At 38.1% G+C, this 14,517-nt stretch overlaps 1 long non-coding RNA gene across 2 annotated transcripts in view; it reads right to left on the minus strand.

The window, feature by feature from the left end:
- Positions 1–1,417: 1,417 nt before the first annotated feature.
- The window catches only part of LOC112650677 (uncharacterized), a 41,212-nt gene continuing 28,112 nt past the window's right edge, over positions 1,418–14,517 (minus strand). For both annotated transcript variants that reach the window (XR_004810565.2, XR_007407087.1), the window contains 3 exons: positions 13,078–13,195; positions 12,723–12,842; positions 1,418–6,215 (listed from right to left, as the gene is read on the minus strand). This is a non-coding gene — a long non-coding RNA (uncharacterized LOC112650677). The remainder of the gene's footprint in view (positions 6,216–12,722; positions 12,843–13,077; positions 13,196–14,517) is intronic.

Consider the following 14,517-nt stretch of genomic DNA (forward strand, 5'->3'; position numbering starts at 1 on the left):
TAAGGATCATCTAATTCCCCTGAGTTCACTGAAACACTCCAGGGAGAAGACTGAAAACGACAGACCAGAAGACGAAGAGTAAACATCATTGTCTACTCTGACTCATCCCATTGCTAGATATAAACTGAGCAAGTCATTAAATTTAATCCATTTTGACTTGATTCAAACAAGCAACAACAACAAAAACAACAACAAAAAAGGAGGGAATATTGGGGATGTCAAACTTGGAGACCCTGTGTGACTTCCTATCATGGAGAGGGAAATGAGACAAGTTCCAAAGGAGAAACTAAAATAAGGCAAAATAAGGCGATGTCCTAACAGATACACCACAGAGCAAAAGGGATACAAAGGAGGGAAGGGATATGTTTGAGGAGATGGGCTTCTGAGATGACTCTGATGGACGAACGGCACAGGTTACACAGGATGAGGTGCCAAGCAGAGAGGTTAGAGGAGCAAAGATACCATTACTTGACTCCAAGTTTGACATTCTCCAATATTCTCTCCTTCTTTGGTTTTTATTCTTGTTGCATTGTTTCCCAACTGCAACAAACCTATCTAAATCAGGGTTTTATAACCTTGTTATGTTTTACGTTTGAGGCCGGATAATTATTTGTTGAGGGAGACTGTCATGTGCATTGTGCAGTGCTTACCAACATATCTTGCCTCTACCCACTAGATACTTAACAGCAATATCTGAACAATCCCCTGCTGGGCACAACCCAGAGGATCTCCAAATATTTCCAAATGCTCCCTGAGGGGCAAAATTGTACTCCCTCACCCCTTTTGAGAGCCAGTGATCTAGATTTGCTCTTAATATTTATCTCAGATTATGATTTGGGACCAATGTAAGGCTAAATGCTTAATGAGTCACAGCTAAATCAACATAGTCGACAGTGTTTAAAGGGCCTTGTTTCTTTAGATAGTGTCTAGACGATTCAAGATTTAATGAGCAGAAGCTCTAACAATATGTAATTATTAACTGTGGGAAGTCAGCCAGTCCCAAGCACCCCTAATCTGGAGACACAGCCATTATGTGTAAAATAAAAGGCATAATGTTCCAGGGGGAGAGCCCACCTGGCTGCCCTTCCCAAGGGATGGGTCTGATGAGCCCAAGAGGAATTCTTGCCCCTTTTCATTCCTCACCCTCATATGGAAGCACCTTCTTAATTAGTGTCCCATCTCAAGCCACATAAATGTCATTTTTCTATATATTCTTTTACTTGGAAAAGCAAGTTGGAGATGTTTTAAAAGAATCATTGTTTTTCGGGGCATCTGAGTGGCTCAGTCGGTTAAGCATCTGCCTTCAGTTCAGGTCAGGATTTCAGGGTTCTGCTGCTCTCTCTTCCTCTCTCTCTCTCTCTCTCTCAAATAAATAAACAAAATCTTAAAAAAAAAAAATTGTTTTTCATTACCCGTTGTTAATGTGTGCTCTCATTACGCTTACTTCATCCCCAATTATCACTTTGTCCTTTATCCCTTCAGTTAGCCCAAGGATGCTGATGATACCATCAACTCATTTAGAAGTGAAATGACAGTCAGAGATGGGGTAAGATTAAGGAATGGGGTAGGAGTTATAGCTACCTATTGAACAAATTACTTGTTAAAAAAATTATTTCTAAAACAAACAAATTATTCCAATTTAGTTCCCCTGTGGATACTCTGGGTGCTTCGTTCAAATTGCTTCCATCTCTTTCAGCAGCTCAGTTTTTTACATCCCCCAGCTTCTGCATGCTTTGCCAGTACCTGTAAGTGGAAGAGGACTGTCCTTTGGCAATGAAACTGCTAGCTGATAGGGAAAACAGGAACTACCCAAGAATCTTCATTTCCCCCAGGGTGGACAGTAGAGGACAACTGACTGGCGTGGGTGCACAAAAACCAGCTCATTGCCTTAAGGTGGGGCAAACTGTAGTGTAATTTATATTCCAGAGCTCCTCACAGGATCAGGCTGTCTGAGACTTAACTTGAAACGGCTCTTCTGCTTGGCTTCTTGCCTCTCCTTATCCTGTTTCTTCTATTTCCTTACTAGTTTCTTGTGGGATCATTTCCTTAAAAAAAAATTACTTGAACTCAAGTCCTTGGTTCAGGGTCTGCCTTTTGGACAATCCAACTTACACTTTCTCCTAAAATTCCTTCACCAGAAATTTAAGATAAAGATTTGAGGGGCACCTGGCTAGCTCCATATTGGGTGTAGAGCCTACTTACTTACTTACTTACTTAAGAAAGAAAGATTTGATCACGCCACTCTCCTGCTAAAGCTTCCAGTAGATGTTCACCACCTACTTGATGCCTTCATGTGGCATTCAAGGCTGGCCCCTATTTACCTTGCCTACCTCTCCAGCTGTAAGTCTCAACTCATTCCAATTTCCTACTCTATGGTTCAGAAATGTTGAACATCTTTGGTTTCCCATTCATCTCCTTTGTCATCTCTTTGGTTTCTGGTGTTTCCATCATCTATGAAACTTCTAGCAGCCTCTCAGCCTGCACAGACCCTCCATGTGGGCTATGGATAGGTCTACTACCCTACTGATCACTTTCATTGCATTTACCACATACTTACTTCTCATTTGTCTACCCAACTAGACAGTGAGATCCCTAGAAGCAGAAAGCACGCCTTCATCATTTTAAAATCCCTACTGGCCAGCGCAATGCCTAACACATAGAAGGCTGTTGTTAAAGTTTCTGAATGAATTCACATAACCATATTTTTCCCTGCAGAGTAACCAGAGATATGAAGGTAATTATAGCAGCATGTACTTCAATTCTATCACATGGAAACTAGAAACCCACTCTTAAAATAATAAAAATGGCAAAGACTCTCAAAATATTTATGCTCCTGGCAGTCAAGGCATAACTACTACAGTGGTTGAACTGATTAGGCAAGGGTATTAAGGCTGCATCCTACAACATATACCTTGGGCTTTTTTGCTAAAAATTCTTGTACTCCATCTCAGATGATATAACTGGCTGGTCAGAGCCTTTATGTAACCCTTGTTTTTTTAGTGGCTTTGTTTACAAAGTATTTTTTTTAACTTTGTGGTTCTTGTGGACTCCACAGGACTGCTCCCTGACCTACCTCCTGGATTAGGAACACAGTCTGCTAGCTCCGCAGCAGCCACTCACCACCATGCCTCATTCCTTAGCTGGGTTGGCATAAGAGAAAATGCCACAGGAAAAACAACGGAGAGCTAAAATAAGCTCACTTGGTTTTATACTGCCAGAAACTATTTGGGAGAATAATTCAACATCCATCAAATATGAAAATGTCAGAATTAGGAGAAAAAGAAGTGTATTTGAGACTTTTAAGGAAAAGTCACATCCCATAAATTGGAGAAGGGTGTTTGCAACATTCAGAAACTTGGCAATAGGATTTGTGGCATGGAGAGCCAGGGTCATAGTGGGGTGAGAGGCCAGACATTCAGTTGAGCAAGGGAAGGTTTTTCCTTTATGGTCCACATCTGGAAGATATCGAGCCAGAGCTACACTGGGAGCACCCAGAGAATCACAACCTATGTGTCATTGGAAGTCTGATTGAGGGTCCTTTCCTGTTTTATGTTTCTCAAATTATGGCCTGTCTGCTACACTCCCATCGCCTCTTGCCAACTCAAAGACATTGTACTGGTAGTTACCCCTCCCCTTTCCCGCATCACCAATTCTTCTCTCTCTTGGGTCATGCTCATCAGCATCAATCCTGTTATTTCTTTTTTGTCTCCCAAATCCTCTCTTATCCCTCCTTTTCCCTTTGGTTCCTGGGCCATTTCACTCCCCTCATTATAACAAGAGTCCTTTAAAAATTTTTTCTACACTGCTGTCTCCAATTACTTCCCTCACACACTTGGTTTAATTCTCTCCAATGAGGCTTTCCCCCCCTTACTCCACCAAACTTGTTAAAGTTACTGCTGACCATCACATTGCCAAATCCAATGGTCAGCTCAGTCCTCAATTTACTTGATCTGTCAGCAGGATTTAGCACAGGTATTCACTCCCTTTTTTAAAAACACTTTTCCCAGGGGTGCCTGGGTGGCTCAGTCAGTTAAGTATCTGCCTTTGGTTCAGGTCATGATCCCCGGGTCCTGGGATTGAGCCCCAAGTTGGGCATCCCGCTCAGCAGAGAGTCTGCTTTTCCCTTTTCAAACTCTAACCCTCTCCCTCCCCCTGCTCGTGTTCTCTCAAATGAATAAATAAAAAACTTAAAAAAAATAAAAACACCTCCTCCCCAACAGTCTTCTAAGGAAAAAAAATGCACACTCTCGTTTTCCTCCTTGCTCATTGTTCTGTCCTACTCTCTCTATGCTGATTTCTCTTCCTCTCCATGGCTTCTGGACATTGAAATGCTACACGCTCAGTCCTTGGAACTCTTTTCTTTTCTCTCTCTACTCTCTTGGTGAATTCATCCAGTCTGGTGTTTTAAAAACCACATGTATGGCAATGACTCCTAAACTTGTATGTTCAGTCTAGAATTTTCCTCTGAACTCTAGATTCATATCTGCCTACTCAATATCTCTACTTGGATGTCTAACATATATCTCAAATTTAACATGTCCTAATTGAATTCCTGGTCTTTCCCTAAAAGCTCCCCCATAAGGTTTGCCCCATTTCAATGTTATCCTCACAGTTGCTCAGGCTTAATATCTTGGACTAGTGCCTGACTCCTCTCTTTTACTCACACCCCAAATACAATTCATGAGTGACTCCTATGTCTCTGTCTTCAACATCTACCCAAATTTGGTCACTTTTCACTATCTCTACTGCTGCCATTACGGTCTAACTAAATCATCATCATCTCTCTCCTAGATTATTGCAATAACCTCCTAATTGGTCTTCCTGCTTCTACCTACTTAAAAATGACATCAAACCACATTCCCATGCATTCCTTATCCTTCTTCCTTACTTTGTTTCTACCATTTGCTAACATTTAACTTAATAAGCGCGCACACGCACACACATACAGAGCTATATAGTTTACATACAATTCAAAACACTCATTTTAAGTGTGCCCTTTGATGGGTTTGACAAACTTATATACATGTAACTACTACCACAATGAAGACATAGAACATTTCTATCAGGTCAAAAGTTTCCTTTTGCCCCTTTCTTCGCAGTAAATTTATCTCCCCAACCCTAGCTCCAGGCAACAGCTGATGTGCTCTTTAATGTTGGGTTGGGTGTGGGAGAAAGAACAACATGTTTTATTCTAATGGGAAAGATCCAGTAGAGAAGAAAGATAGATCATGCAGATCACTGTAGATTATATTTGCCTTTCCTAGAATTTCATATAGATGGAATTGTTATAGTATATACTCTTTGTGTCTGATATCTCTCATTCAGCATATTTTTTTTTGAGATTTATCCATATTATTGCATGTATCAGTGGTTCATTTTTATTTCTTGGTATATTCTATTTTAAGGATGTACCACAACTTATTTATTAATTCATCAGTTTATGGCCATTTGATTTGTTTCCAAGTCGAGACTCTTATAAGCTGAATAAACATTCTAGAATGTTTCTGTATAAAACTTTGCATGGTGGGCAGCCCCGGTGGCACAGTGGTTCAGTGCTGCCTTCAGCCCGGGGTATGATCCTGGAGACCCGGGATCGAGTCCCACGTCAGGCTCCCTGCATGGAGCCTGCTTCTCCCTCTGCCTGTGTCTCTGCCTCTCTCTTTCTCTGTGTCTGTCGTGAATAAATAAATACAAATCTTTAAAATAAAATAAAATCTATAAAACTTTGCATGGATATGTTCACATTTCTCTTGGGTAAAACCCTACAATTGCTGGGTCATATGGTAAGTATATACTTAACTTTGTAAGAAACTGCCAAACCGTTTTCCAAAGTTATTGTACCATTTTACATTCTCACCAGTAACGTATGAGCATTCTAGTTGCTCTTACATCCTTGGTAACACTTGATATTTTCAGCCTTTTTAATTTTAGCTATAGTAGTAGGTGGGTAGTGGTATCTCCTTGTGGTTTAAATTTGCATTTCTCTATGACTAATAGTGTTAAGTGTCTCTTCATTTGTTTATCAGCCATCCATATATCTTCTTTGGTAAAGTATCAGTTCAAATCATTTGTCCATGGTTTTAATTGGATTATTGTTTCTTATTGAGTTGTAAGAATTCTCTATATATTCTGGACACATGTCCTTTGTCAGGTATTTGCACTATATACATTTTCTCCCAGTGCACAGATTGCTTTCATTTTCATGCTGGTGTCTCCTGAAGAAAAAAACATTTAAAATTTTTTGGTGCAGTTCAACTATCAACTTTTTTTCTTTATTATTTGAGCTTTCTGTATCTCAAGAAATCCTTGCTTGCCTCAAAGTTGCAAAGATTTTCTCCCATAACATACTGTATATTTTCTTGTTTTATTCTGTCTCCCACAAAATTAAAAAAAAAATGCTACCACGTGGTCTAAACTGCTAGAGAAATATTTCAGTCATACCCAACTGGATATGTCTATATTTTCCAAGATATAGCTTAGTTAGACCCTATTTTCTTAGTTTGCTGATGAATTTCTATGAGGAAACAATCTAGTGTAGTGGTTAAAAGCAAAGATATGCAAAATAGACAAAGCTGGAACTGAAATATGCAGCCTATGCATAGTGGCCATGATTGGGTAAGTCACTTCACTTCTCAGAGTCTCTTTCCTCATAGGCAAAATGGAAACAATGACAATTTTATGACATAATACACACAAAGCCCCTGACCCAATTCTGGGCACATGGACAGCATTCAGTGAATGTTAGATGCCATTATTATTATATTATTATTATTATTATAAATTTGAAACCTCTAATGTGAAGTTAGCCAACAGGATATGGTAAATAGTATTAATAAAACAGTCAGAAGTTAAAAGTATTGCTTTTATTATTATTAAATTATTACAGAAGCATTTCTCAAATAGTAATGAGCCACACGTTTCACAGTTGGCAGTATGTTTTCCTAACAAAAATTTGGGGGTGTTTGTAATTTGTTAGAGCCATATGTCAACAGATTCCTTCCAAACTTCTAAGAATAGAATAACCTCAAATTATTTTTACCACAAAAGGGCCATCTAAAAATGTCTTGGCTGGTGCTGCTTCTGTTTCATAAAGTCAGGTCCTGAAGAGTTTCTGTGAATTTAATGTATTTGTATCAATTGTTTGTTTGTTCTCTTCTCATCCTTGACCATGGCAGCCATTCATCAGTCACACACTAGGTTTTAGGACAGAATATAGATTTCTCTGCTGTATCTCTTTTCCCCTCACTTTCTCTGACAACACATTACTAACAGAAATTTGGTTCAAAACGTTTGGGCGAGTCAGCAACATAGCTAAGTCTTCCACGTTACTCGTATGTCATTTATAACTAATTTAGCTTGTCACATTTCAAATCCTGGAGTTGATATTTAATAAGCAATCTGGGCTTAAACATTAACTGCATTTAATAAATAAATATTTGAAGCCAGCTACTCTGAAAGGACAGACTTTTTGGTTTCTTCTGATAAGTGCTATGCTGTATGCGCGAAAGTCTCATTATTTGTTCTGTGGTGACTTTCCCAGTGGATGTAAACACAGTACTAGTTTTGATGTAAAGAGGTTGTGATGACCAAGGGGCTTTTGCTGTTTGTTTTAAAGCTGCATCATTTGGGCAGCAGTGCCCATTCTCCAGTGAAACATCATGAAAGCATGAAATGACTCATCCTTCATACTCTCGCTGATCTATTGGCTTCAATTCAAACCACACAAGATACATACAGTTTGGTTTTGACTGTTTATCACACAGATAAGTAGGATACAGCTAAACACTTATTTGATTTCTTACACTGGAATCATATCCCATCTCTTATGTTTGCTCAGGGCAAAAATATTCCTTTTTCAGGGAAAGGAGAGCTGGTCCTTGGCACAACAGAATTTTTCTGCTTTCTGATCACTTTTCAAGTCATATAGAAGATCTCTGGAAGTCAACGCATACTTTTTTTTTTTTTGTTTCCCCTTCTTTAATTTTATGTACAGTTTGCTCCCAAGAGCATCCAACCAAGATACAGTTGTGTCAAATGAAGCCCTCAGAGTCCTGACCAGTAGGGCAAAGGGAGCAGGCATCTTCTGACTAAACAGATGCTACTTTTCCAAAGCATGGGTGTAGTAGAGGATGTGGTATGGGGTGCTCCACCAAAGCCCACTGTCCAACTGTCCATGGCATATTAAAGCCTTATTCCCTTAACTGTATTCTATCTATAGTATACATGAATAATGGAACAGTGCCACTGATAGAATGGTCACTTAAGGTTATCAGTTTTATATATTTTAATATAAATGGGTTCCTGATAATTTCTTGTGAGTTGATGTCTATAGGAGAGGAGATACAGGAGAGAGGCAGAAAGAAATAGAACCTAAAAGCATTGGGTATGGGAAGAGGATGGAGAAGGGCTATTGAAGGATAGGAAAGAAAAACGAGTGCCAAACCCCAAATCTTCATATGCTCCAATTTTTCTGATCATAGAGTGGGGGTGCAGGGGCCCTTGTGGTGACCAGGCAGACAGCCTAAAGCAGTGGTTCTCTACTACTATACATGAACCTCACCTAGAAGGTTCTAAAACAACCTAAGCCTGGACCCTACCACTCATCACCAGCCGGGTGATTTCATTGATCTGGGATGGAGTCCAGGGATATAGTTTATAAAGTCCCCCAGTGTTTCTCAAATGCAGTGTGGGTTAAGAACTCCAATGTAAAGAGAACCTCAGGAGTCCCCAGCAGTGGGGAGTTCCATTTTGGTACCTTCTCTTAAGGAGCCTGGGGAAGTCCTCAGGACTATTCAGCAATGGAAGAAATCCCCACTTGTATCTTGTGGGAAGAGGAGGAGATGGTCTGTCATCACCCCTGGAAACTCCCTGGGGCCTTATGACTCTTCCTGGTCTCTCCACATAGATACTAGCCACGGAGTGCCTTCCTAAAGGGGCATGGCCAGCTGTTCATGCCCATTTTTTCACATTCTTTCAGGACCAAATTCCTTTGGAGATATTTACAATTAGCCTTTTCTCAAGTTAGATTTCAGACAAGTTGGTATGGATGGTTATAACATGATTTTCCAGTTTGGCGTGCATCGAGGCCTACTTCCCCAACAGGAAGAAAAGCCTATGGGGTTTTATGGCACGTTTCTTAAACACAATCATAATGTAGTTTACAAAAGCCATGGGTGTGGACAAAATATGTAGTAATATAATCCACTTTAAAATCAGATGCATGATTCTGAGCTTCTAGATTAGAACTAAAAAAAAAAAAAAAAAAAAAAAACCCAAAAAACAAAACAAAAAACAAACTGCATATCTCTTTTGAGATCTTAGTAATAAGCACATAAACATGGAGCACTTAGAAAACTATTCTGGCATAGTGAAAAACCACACTTGGTCTCAGTTTTCACATGCAAAAAATGGGAAAAATTGTTTATGAAAATTAGATAATTTGAGTGAGCGAGCATACTTCAGACACTCTAAATTACTCCTCAGAGTGAAATACTGTTAGAATCCAGTTGAAGTGTGTTTTTTAAGAATTGATTGCATTGAAAAATTATCACTTTATTTAGCCAGCTTCCAATTTCAGAAAGACATGGAATGTGAAAGTGCCTATATTAGGTCACACATAGGTAAATTAAGATGTGTTACAAAGATCTTACATTGGTAAAGATTTTAAAGTTTTTTTTAAAAAGCTTTTCAGAAGTTTTGGTCATTTTATCTCGTTTGTTCCTTACAACCACTTAATAGAAAATAAATCCCTATTTCACTCATAAGTGCGTCAATATTTACAACACTTTTTGAGGTAAATGGTAGTGGTTTTAACAAGAACAAATGTGGAAACTAAGCCACCTTGGCACCTTGCCCAAAGTCACATAACTTAGTAGAACTAGGACTTGAAACAACTTTTTTGATTTTTATTAGAAAGAAACAATGCTTGTTTTTACCTTATTAAAAAATATATCATATTTATGGGTAAATATGTTTTGTTAAAAATAATACCTGGTATGTATTGTTCAGGATTGTTTCCTGTGGGTTAGAGGACAAATAAGTTGTAAAAATGGATCATAAAGTCAGAGAATTAGATGGGACTTGATTATCTTGTCCAATCCCCTCAATTTTACTTTATCTTTTTTAAGATTGATTAGTTTTAGAGAGAGAGAATTCATGAATGCATGGGGGGCCAGGGAGGGGCAGAGGAGGAGGGGCAAAGGGGGAAGAAGGGAGAGAAGAGAGACAGGCAAACTCTGCTGAGCACAGACCCTGACGTGGGGCTTAATCCCAGGACCCTGACATCATGCCCTGAGCAGAAATCAAGAGTTGGATGCTTGACTGACTGAGCCACTAGGTGCCCCTAATCCCATCATTTTAAAAATGGGGAAATCGAATCCACAGAGATTGAGATTTTTTTTTTAATACAGAAATTTTCTGTCTTTATTCACTGTCTGAAATTTTATAGAGAACTGTTGGTATTTTTCAGAGATAAGGCAAAAAATTTCAATGGGTAGAATTAATTAAGAATTTGCTTTAAAGAAGTTGACAATTTAAATGAATTCTACAAAGATTTAAAAAATTTTATACTTTTCTAAAAAAAATTTAAAAAATTTTATACTTTTCTAATATTGTGTCATAGTGACACTAGTATTGGTGATTTTAAAGGTGAGCAAGTGATGATAATGGCTAACTGCCCAGATAGGTTAGATTCATTTTGGAGCCAGTAAAGTAGAACAAAGATCTCCATGGAGCAATGGTTTTAGGGTGAACAGACATGACAGGATATAATTATATACAAAACACATCAGATCCCAAAGATAAAGTTGTAGAAAGGAAGAGTCTGTATTTGGGGAAAAATCAAACACAGTAGCATTTAATGCTTTCCTGTAGAACCCAGGTGGAAGGGTGTGTCTGGGCACTTGCATCTAGCCACAGGCAGGGGCAAGTAGGTTAGCATAAATTTTAGTTGTAGAGCTATAGGCTCAAGGTCTCATAGGCTAGTGTCATTCATGGATATAATAGGCAGCAAGAGTTATGGTGCCAGGGCAAGCAAGTCTGATGGGATACAAGGTGAGCTTCCAGGGAGTTGTAACTCTGCCAGGATTCTCCTGAACACTGGGGTTTTCTAGATGCAATATCAGATCAGAGTTACTGCATCGATTCTGTTTTGTTCCTTGAAAGATCTTGACTTCCTACACTGGTGATTCTCAACCATGCGGTATTTAACAACAACAACAACAAAAAACCAACCCTGATGGTTGGGCCATACTCCCAGAGATTCTGATTTAATTAAAACGGGTGGAGCTTAGATAGTGATATATTTTTACCTGCTCAGTGATTTTGAGGTATGGCAATGGTTGAGACTTGCTGGATTAAATGATGAGGAACCCTTTTGACTGGAGCTCTTCTGGGGGAAAAGAGACTGCCTTCCTCTACCCAAGAGTTACCACATCACTGCCTAATGGTGGTACCATACTCCCTGAGAGGATGTAGGGTTCAGTTGGGATGGGGGTTAATGTGGCACCTGTATACTCTAAGTTGACTCCCCTGCAGTGGGTAGTCAAGGTTCAGCTGTGAAGACCCTGATATGTCATCAGAGTTCTCATATGTCTCATATGAATCTAACCTATCTGGGCAGTTAGCCATTATCATCACTTGCATCACTTAGAGAGAAACATCCTCCAAAACCAGAGGAGAAAAGTATTTTTAGATCAGTTCTTAAAGGAAGACTTCTCAGGTCAAATTTCTATTCTGTGTCTGGCCTAGATGTAACCATCAGGAAATAGTTGTCAGATCAGGTCAAAGAGGTTTTGTACTGCCTAAAAAGAAGTGGGTATTATATGCCAGCAAGTTACTGACTGAAACCAGCCTGTCTCCTCAGGGCACACAGCCTTATCCCACGGCCCCTTGTGGCTAAGCTTATGTAGAAAACACTATTTCAATGTTAGAATGAGAACTGAGAAGGCAGATGATTTCTCTGAATTTGTAAGAATGAAGCAATGTCCTCACCCTCTTCACCCATAAGCAGGAAATGAGTTTCTTTTTTTTATTTCCTATGACAAGATGTGTTCCTTATCATGACAATACCATCAATTTCGGTATTGTAAGCAATAATTCATATTAACCAATTATTTTTCCCTTTAATACTTAAGTTTAAATGTTTTTCTTTTGTTTATCTTTGCATTAAAAATAAACTGCATGCTTCATCAAGCAAGCTTATATAATGGAGAAAAGCAAAATGAAAAGTAGGAGTAATCTTACTATTCAGATAATCACATTACTATTTTGGCTTGGGTTTTGTTTTTTTTTTTTTCTTCAAGTTTTTTTGTTTTTGTATTTTAATTTCAAGGAAAACATATTTATTCTTGGAAGGGGAACTGACAAGAACAAGGCAAGACCCAATCCCAAAAGGGAACTAGAGTAATTAAAAGATTCTAAAAAAGGAAATTAATAAGGGATCAAGTCAAAAGCTCAATTTTTAAGAACTATAGTAATCAAACTTGTGTCCTATGAGAGACTGATCTGAACCACTGAGTGTTAGTCTAGAGGCTAAGAAATATTTAATTTCTGAGATTAGAATGGGTTCTGGAAACTGGGATCAGGAGGGAATTTATGTCTCCATCTCTGGGGTGCTACAGAGTTTGGGGAACAAGCTGGGTCAAATAAGTATTTTCTTTTGTATTACATCACGGTCATTTCTTCCTTTGAAATATCTCTTACAACTATCCTTCTCTACTTACCTTAAGCAAATGAAACCTGGTTGTCTTCTCTGAAAAATTTCCTTCCTCTGGATGACTTTACATACTTCTGTGGGGTGGGGGGTGGGGTCTCTCTAATCTCGGTTTGACATCTTTCTCCTCCTTGGAAATAAAAATTGGCTCTAGTTGTCTAATGAGGTCAGTTCCAAACTTCTCTCCCTTGCTTCTACAGTTCTCTGTAACTTAGCATGAACCTATTTATTCAGCTTTGTTTTTTATATCATATTCTCATCCTCTCTCACTCAAAAATGTACTAATTGTTCTCAAAATGCATCATTCTCATTACTGTTATCCCTGCCCTCATCTCCATATTATCATCTTGTCTGGAAGGTCCTACCTCCTTCTTCCTTCTGTCTCTTTATTGCCAATCCTTCAAGGCCTGGATCTAGTCACAGCTCCTTTCCAGTACCTCCTTCGATTATCCAAATCCACAATAATTTTATGTTTTCTTAGACCTACAACACCAATCATAATTTACCATTATTTACCTACGACCTTGTACTAGTCACCCTTTCATTTTTGTTATCTGTCCCTCATCAACTTGACTGCAAGCACATTAGAAATGAAACCTACAGCTTGATCTTTTCTCATATAGTATATAGTATATAGGGCTGAATAAATACATACATAAATCCTTAGCTTATTAGGTAGGAAATTGAGATTATATATAGAAAAATTTAATATTCAAACTCTATTACTACAAACTTTCCTAGGATTTTAAAAGAAATTATGTTTTTCTTTTTCCAGTTACTAAAATAGTTTTCTTATTTATATATCATAATACAGCAAATGCAATATAACGCATGTATATTAGACAACAAAATGCATCACTAATAAAACTTAGGAAGGACTGTGATTTACAGGTCTAATAATCAAACTTAAATATTTTACCTCTCTTTTTCATGCTCATCAATGGCACTGAAACAGACTTGTTCAAAATAATCCCAGTGTAGATGTGAATTTATCATCATCATGATGACTTTATGAACTCAAGGGTAAGAAGTCATATTCTTTATATAAGGTCATTTAGCTAATACTATTTTATCTATGTTTAACGTCCATAGTTATACTGGAATTTTATATTTAGAAAAAATAGAACCTTGAACAACCCATGTTTAAAGAAAATATAAAATAGTAATGATTATAAAATTAAATGAATAATGAAATCCCAAGCCCAGCCATTAGAAAATAGTAGCATAGATAAGAACAATCATCCAGGTACCATTTCCTTCTGGAAGACAGAAATACACAGTATTTATTATTCACTTGAATAGTGTTTTCCAAAGTTTAATATTTATGGTTGTAAAATTAATAAACATTTACAGAGGAAAAATTAAGAAAATACTAAAGTATATGCTGTGGGCTGACTTGTGCCGCTACTCCTCACTCCCCAAATTCATATATTGAAGTCCTAACCTTAGTACCTCAGGTGATTGCATTTGGAGATAAAGTCTTTAAAGAGATTATTAAGTTAAAATAAGGCCTTTAGGAAAGGCCCTAATTCAACCTGACTGATGTCTTTATAAGAAGAGATTAGGAGATAACCCACAGACCTAGGGATTCTTGTGTGAGGACAGGGAGAAGGTGGTCACCTGCAAAGCAAGGAGAGAGGACTCAAAAGAAATCAAACTTCCTGACACCTTTGTCCTTGAACTTCTAGCCTTTAGAATTGTGAGAAATCTCCATTGTTTAAGGCACCCAATCTGTGGTATTTTGTTATACCAGTGCTAGCAAACTAACATAGTATAAAAGTAGGAAAGTTAAATTTTTCTTGTAA

This window comes from Canis lupus, chromosome 29 (genome assembly GCF_003254725.2).
Source record: "Canis lupus dingo isolate Sandy chromosome 29, ASM325472v2, whole genome shotgun sequence".
NCBI lineage: Eukaryota > Metazoa > Chordata > Mammalia > Carnivora > Canidae > Canis > Canis lupus.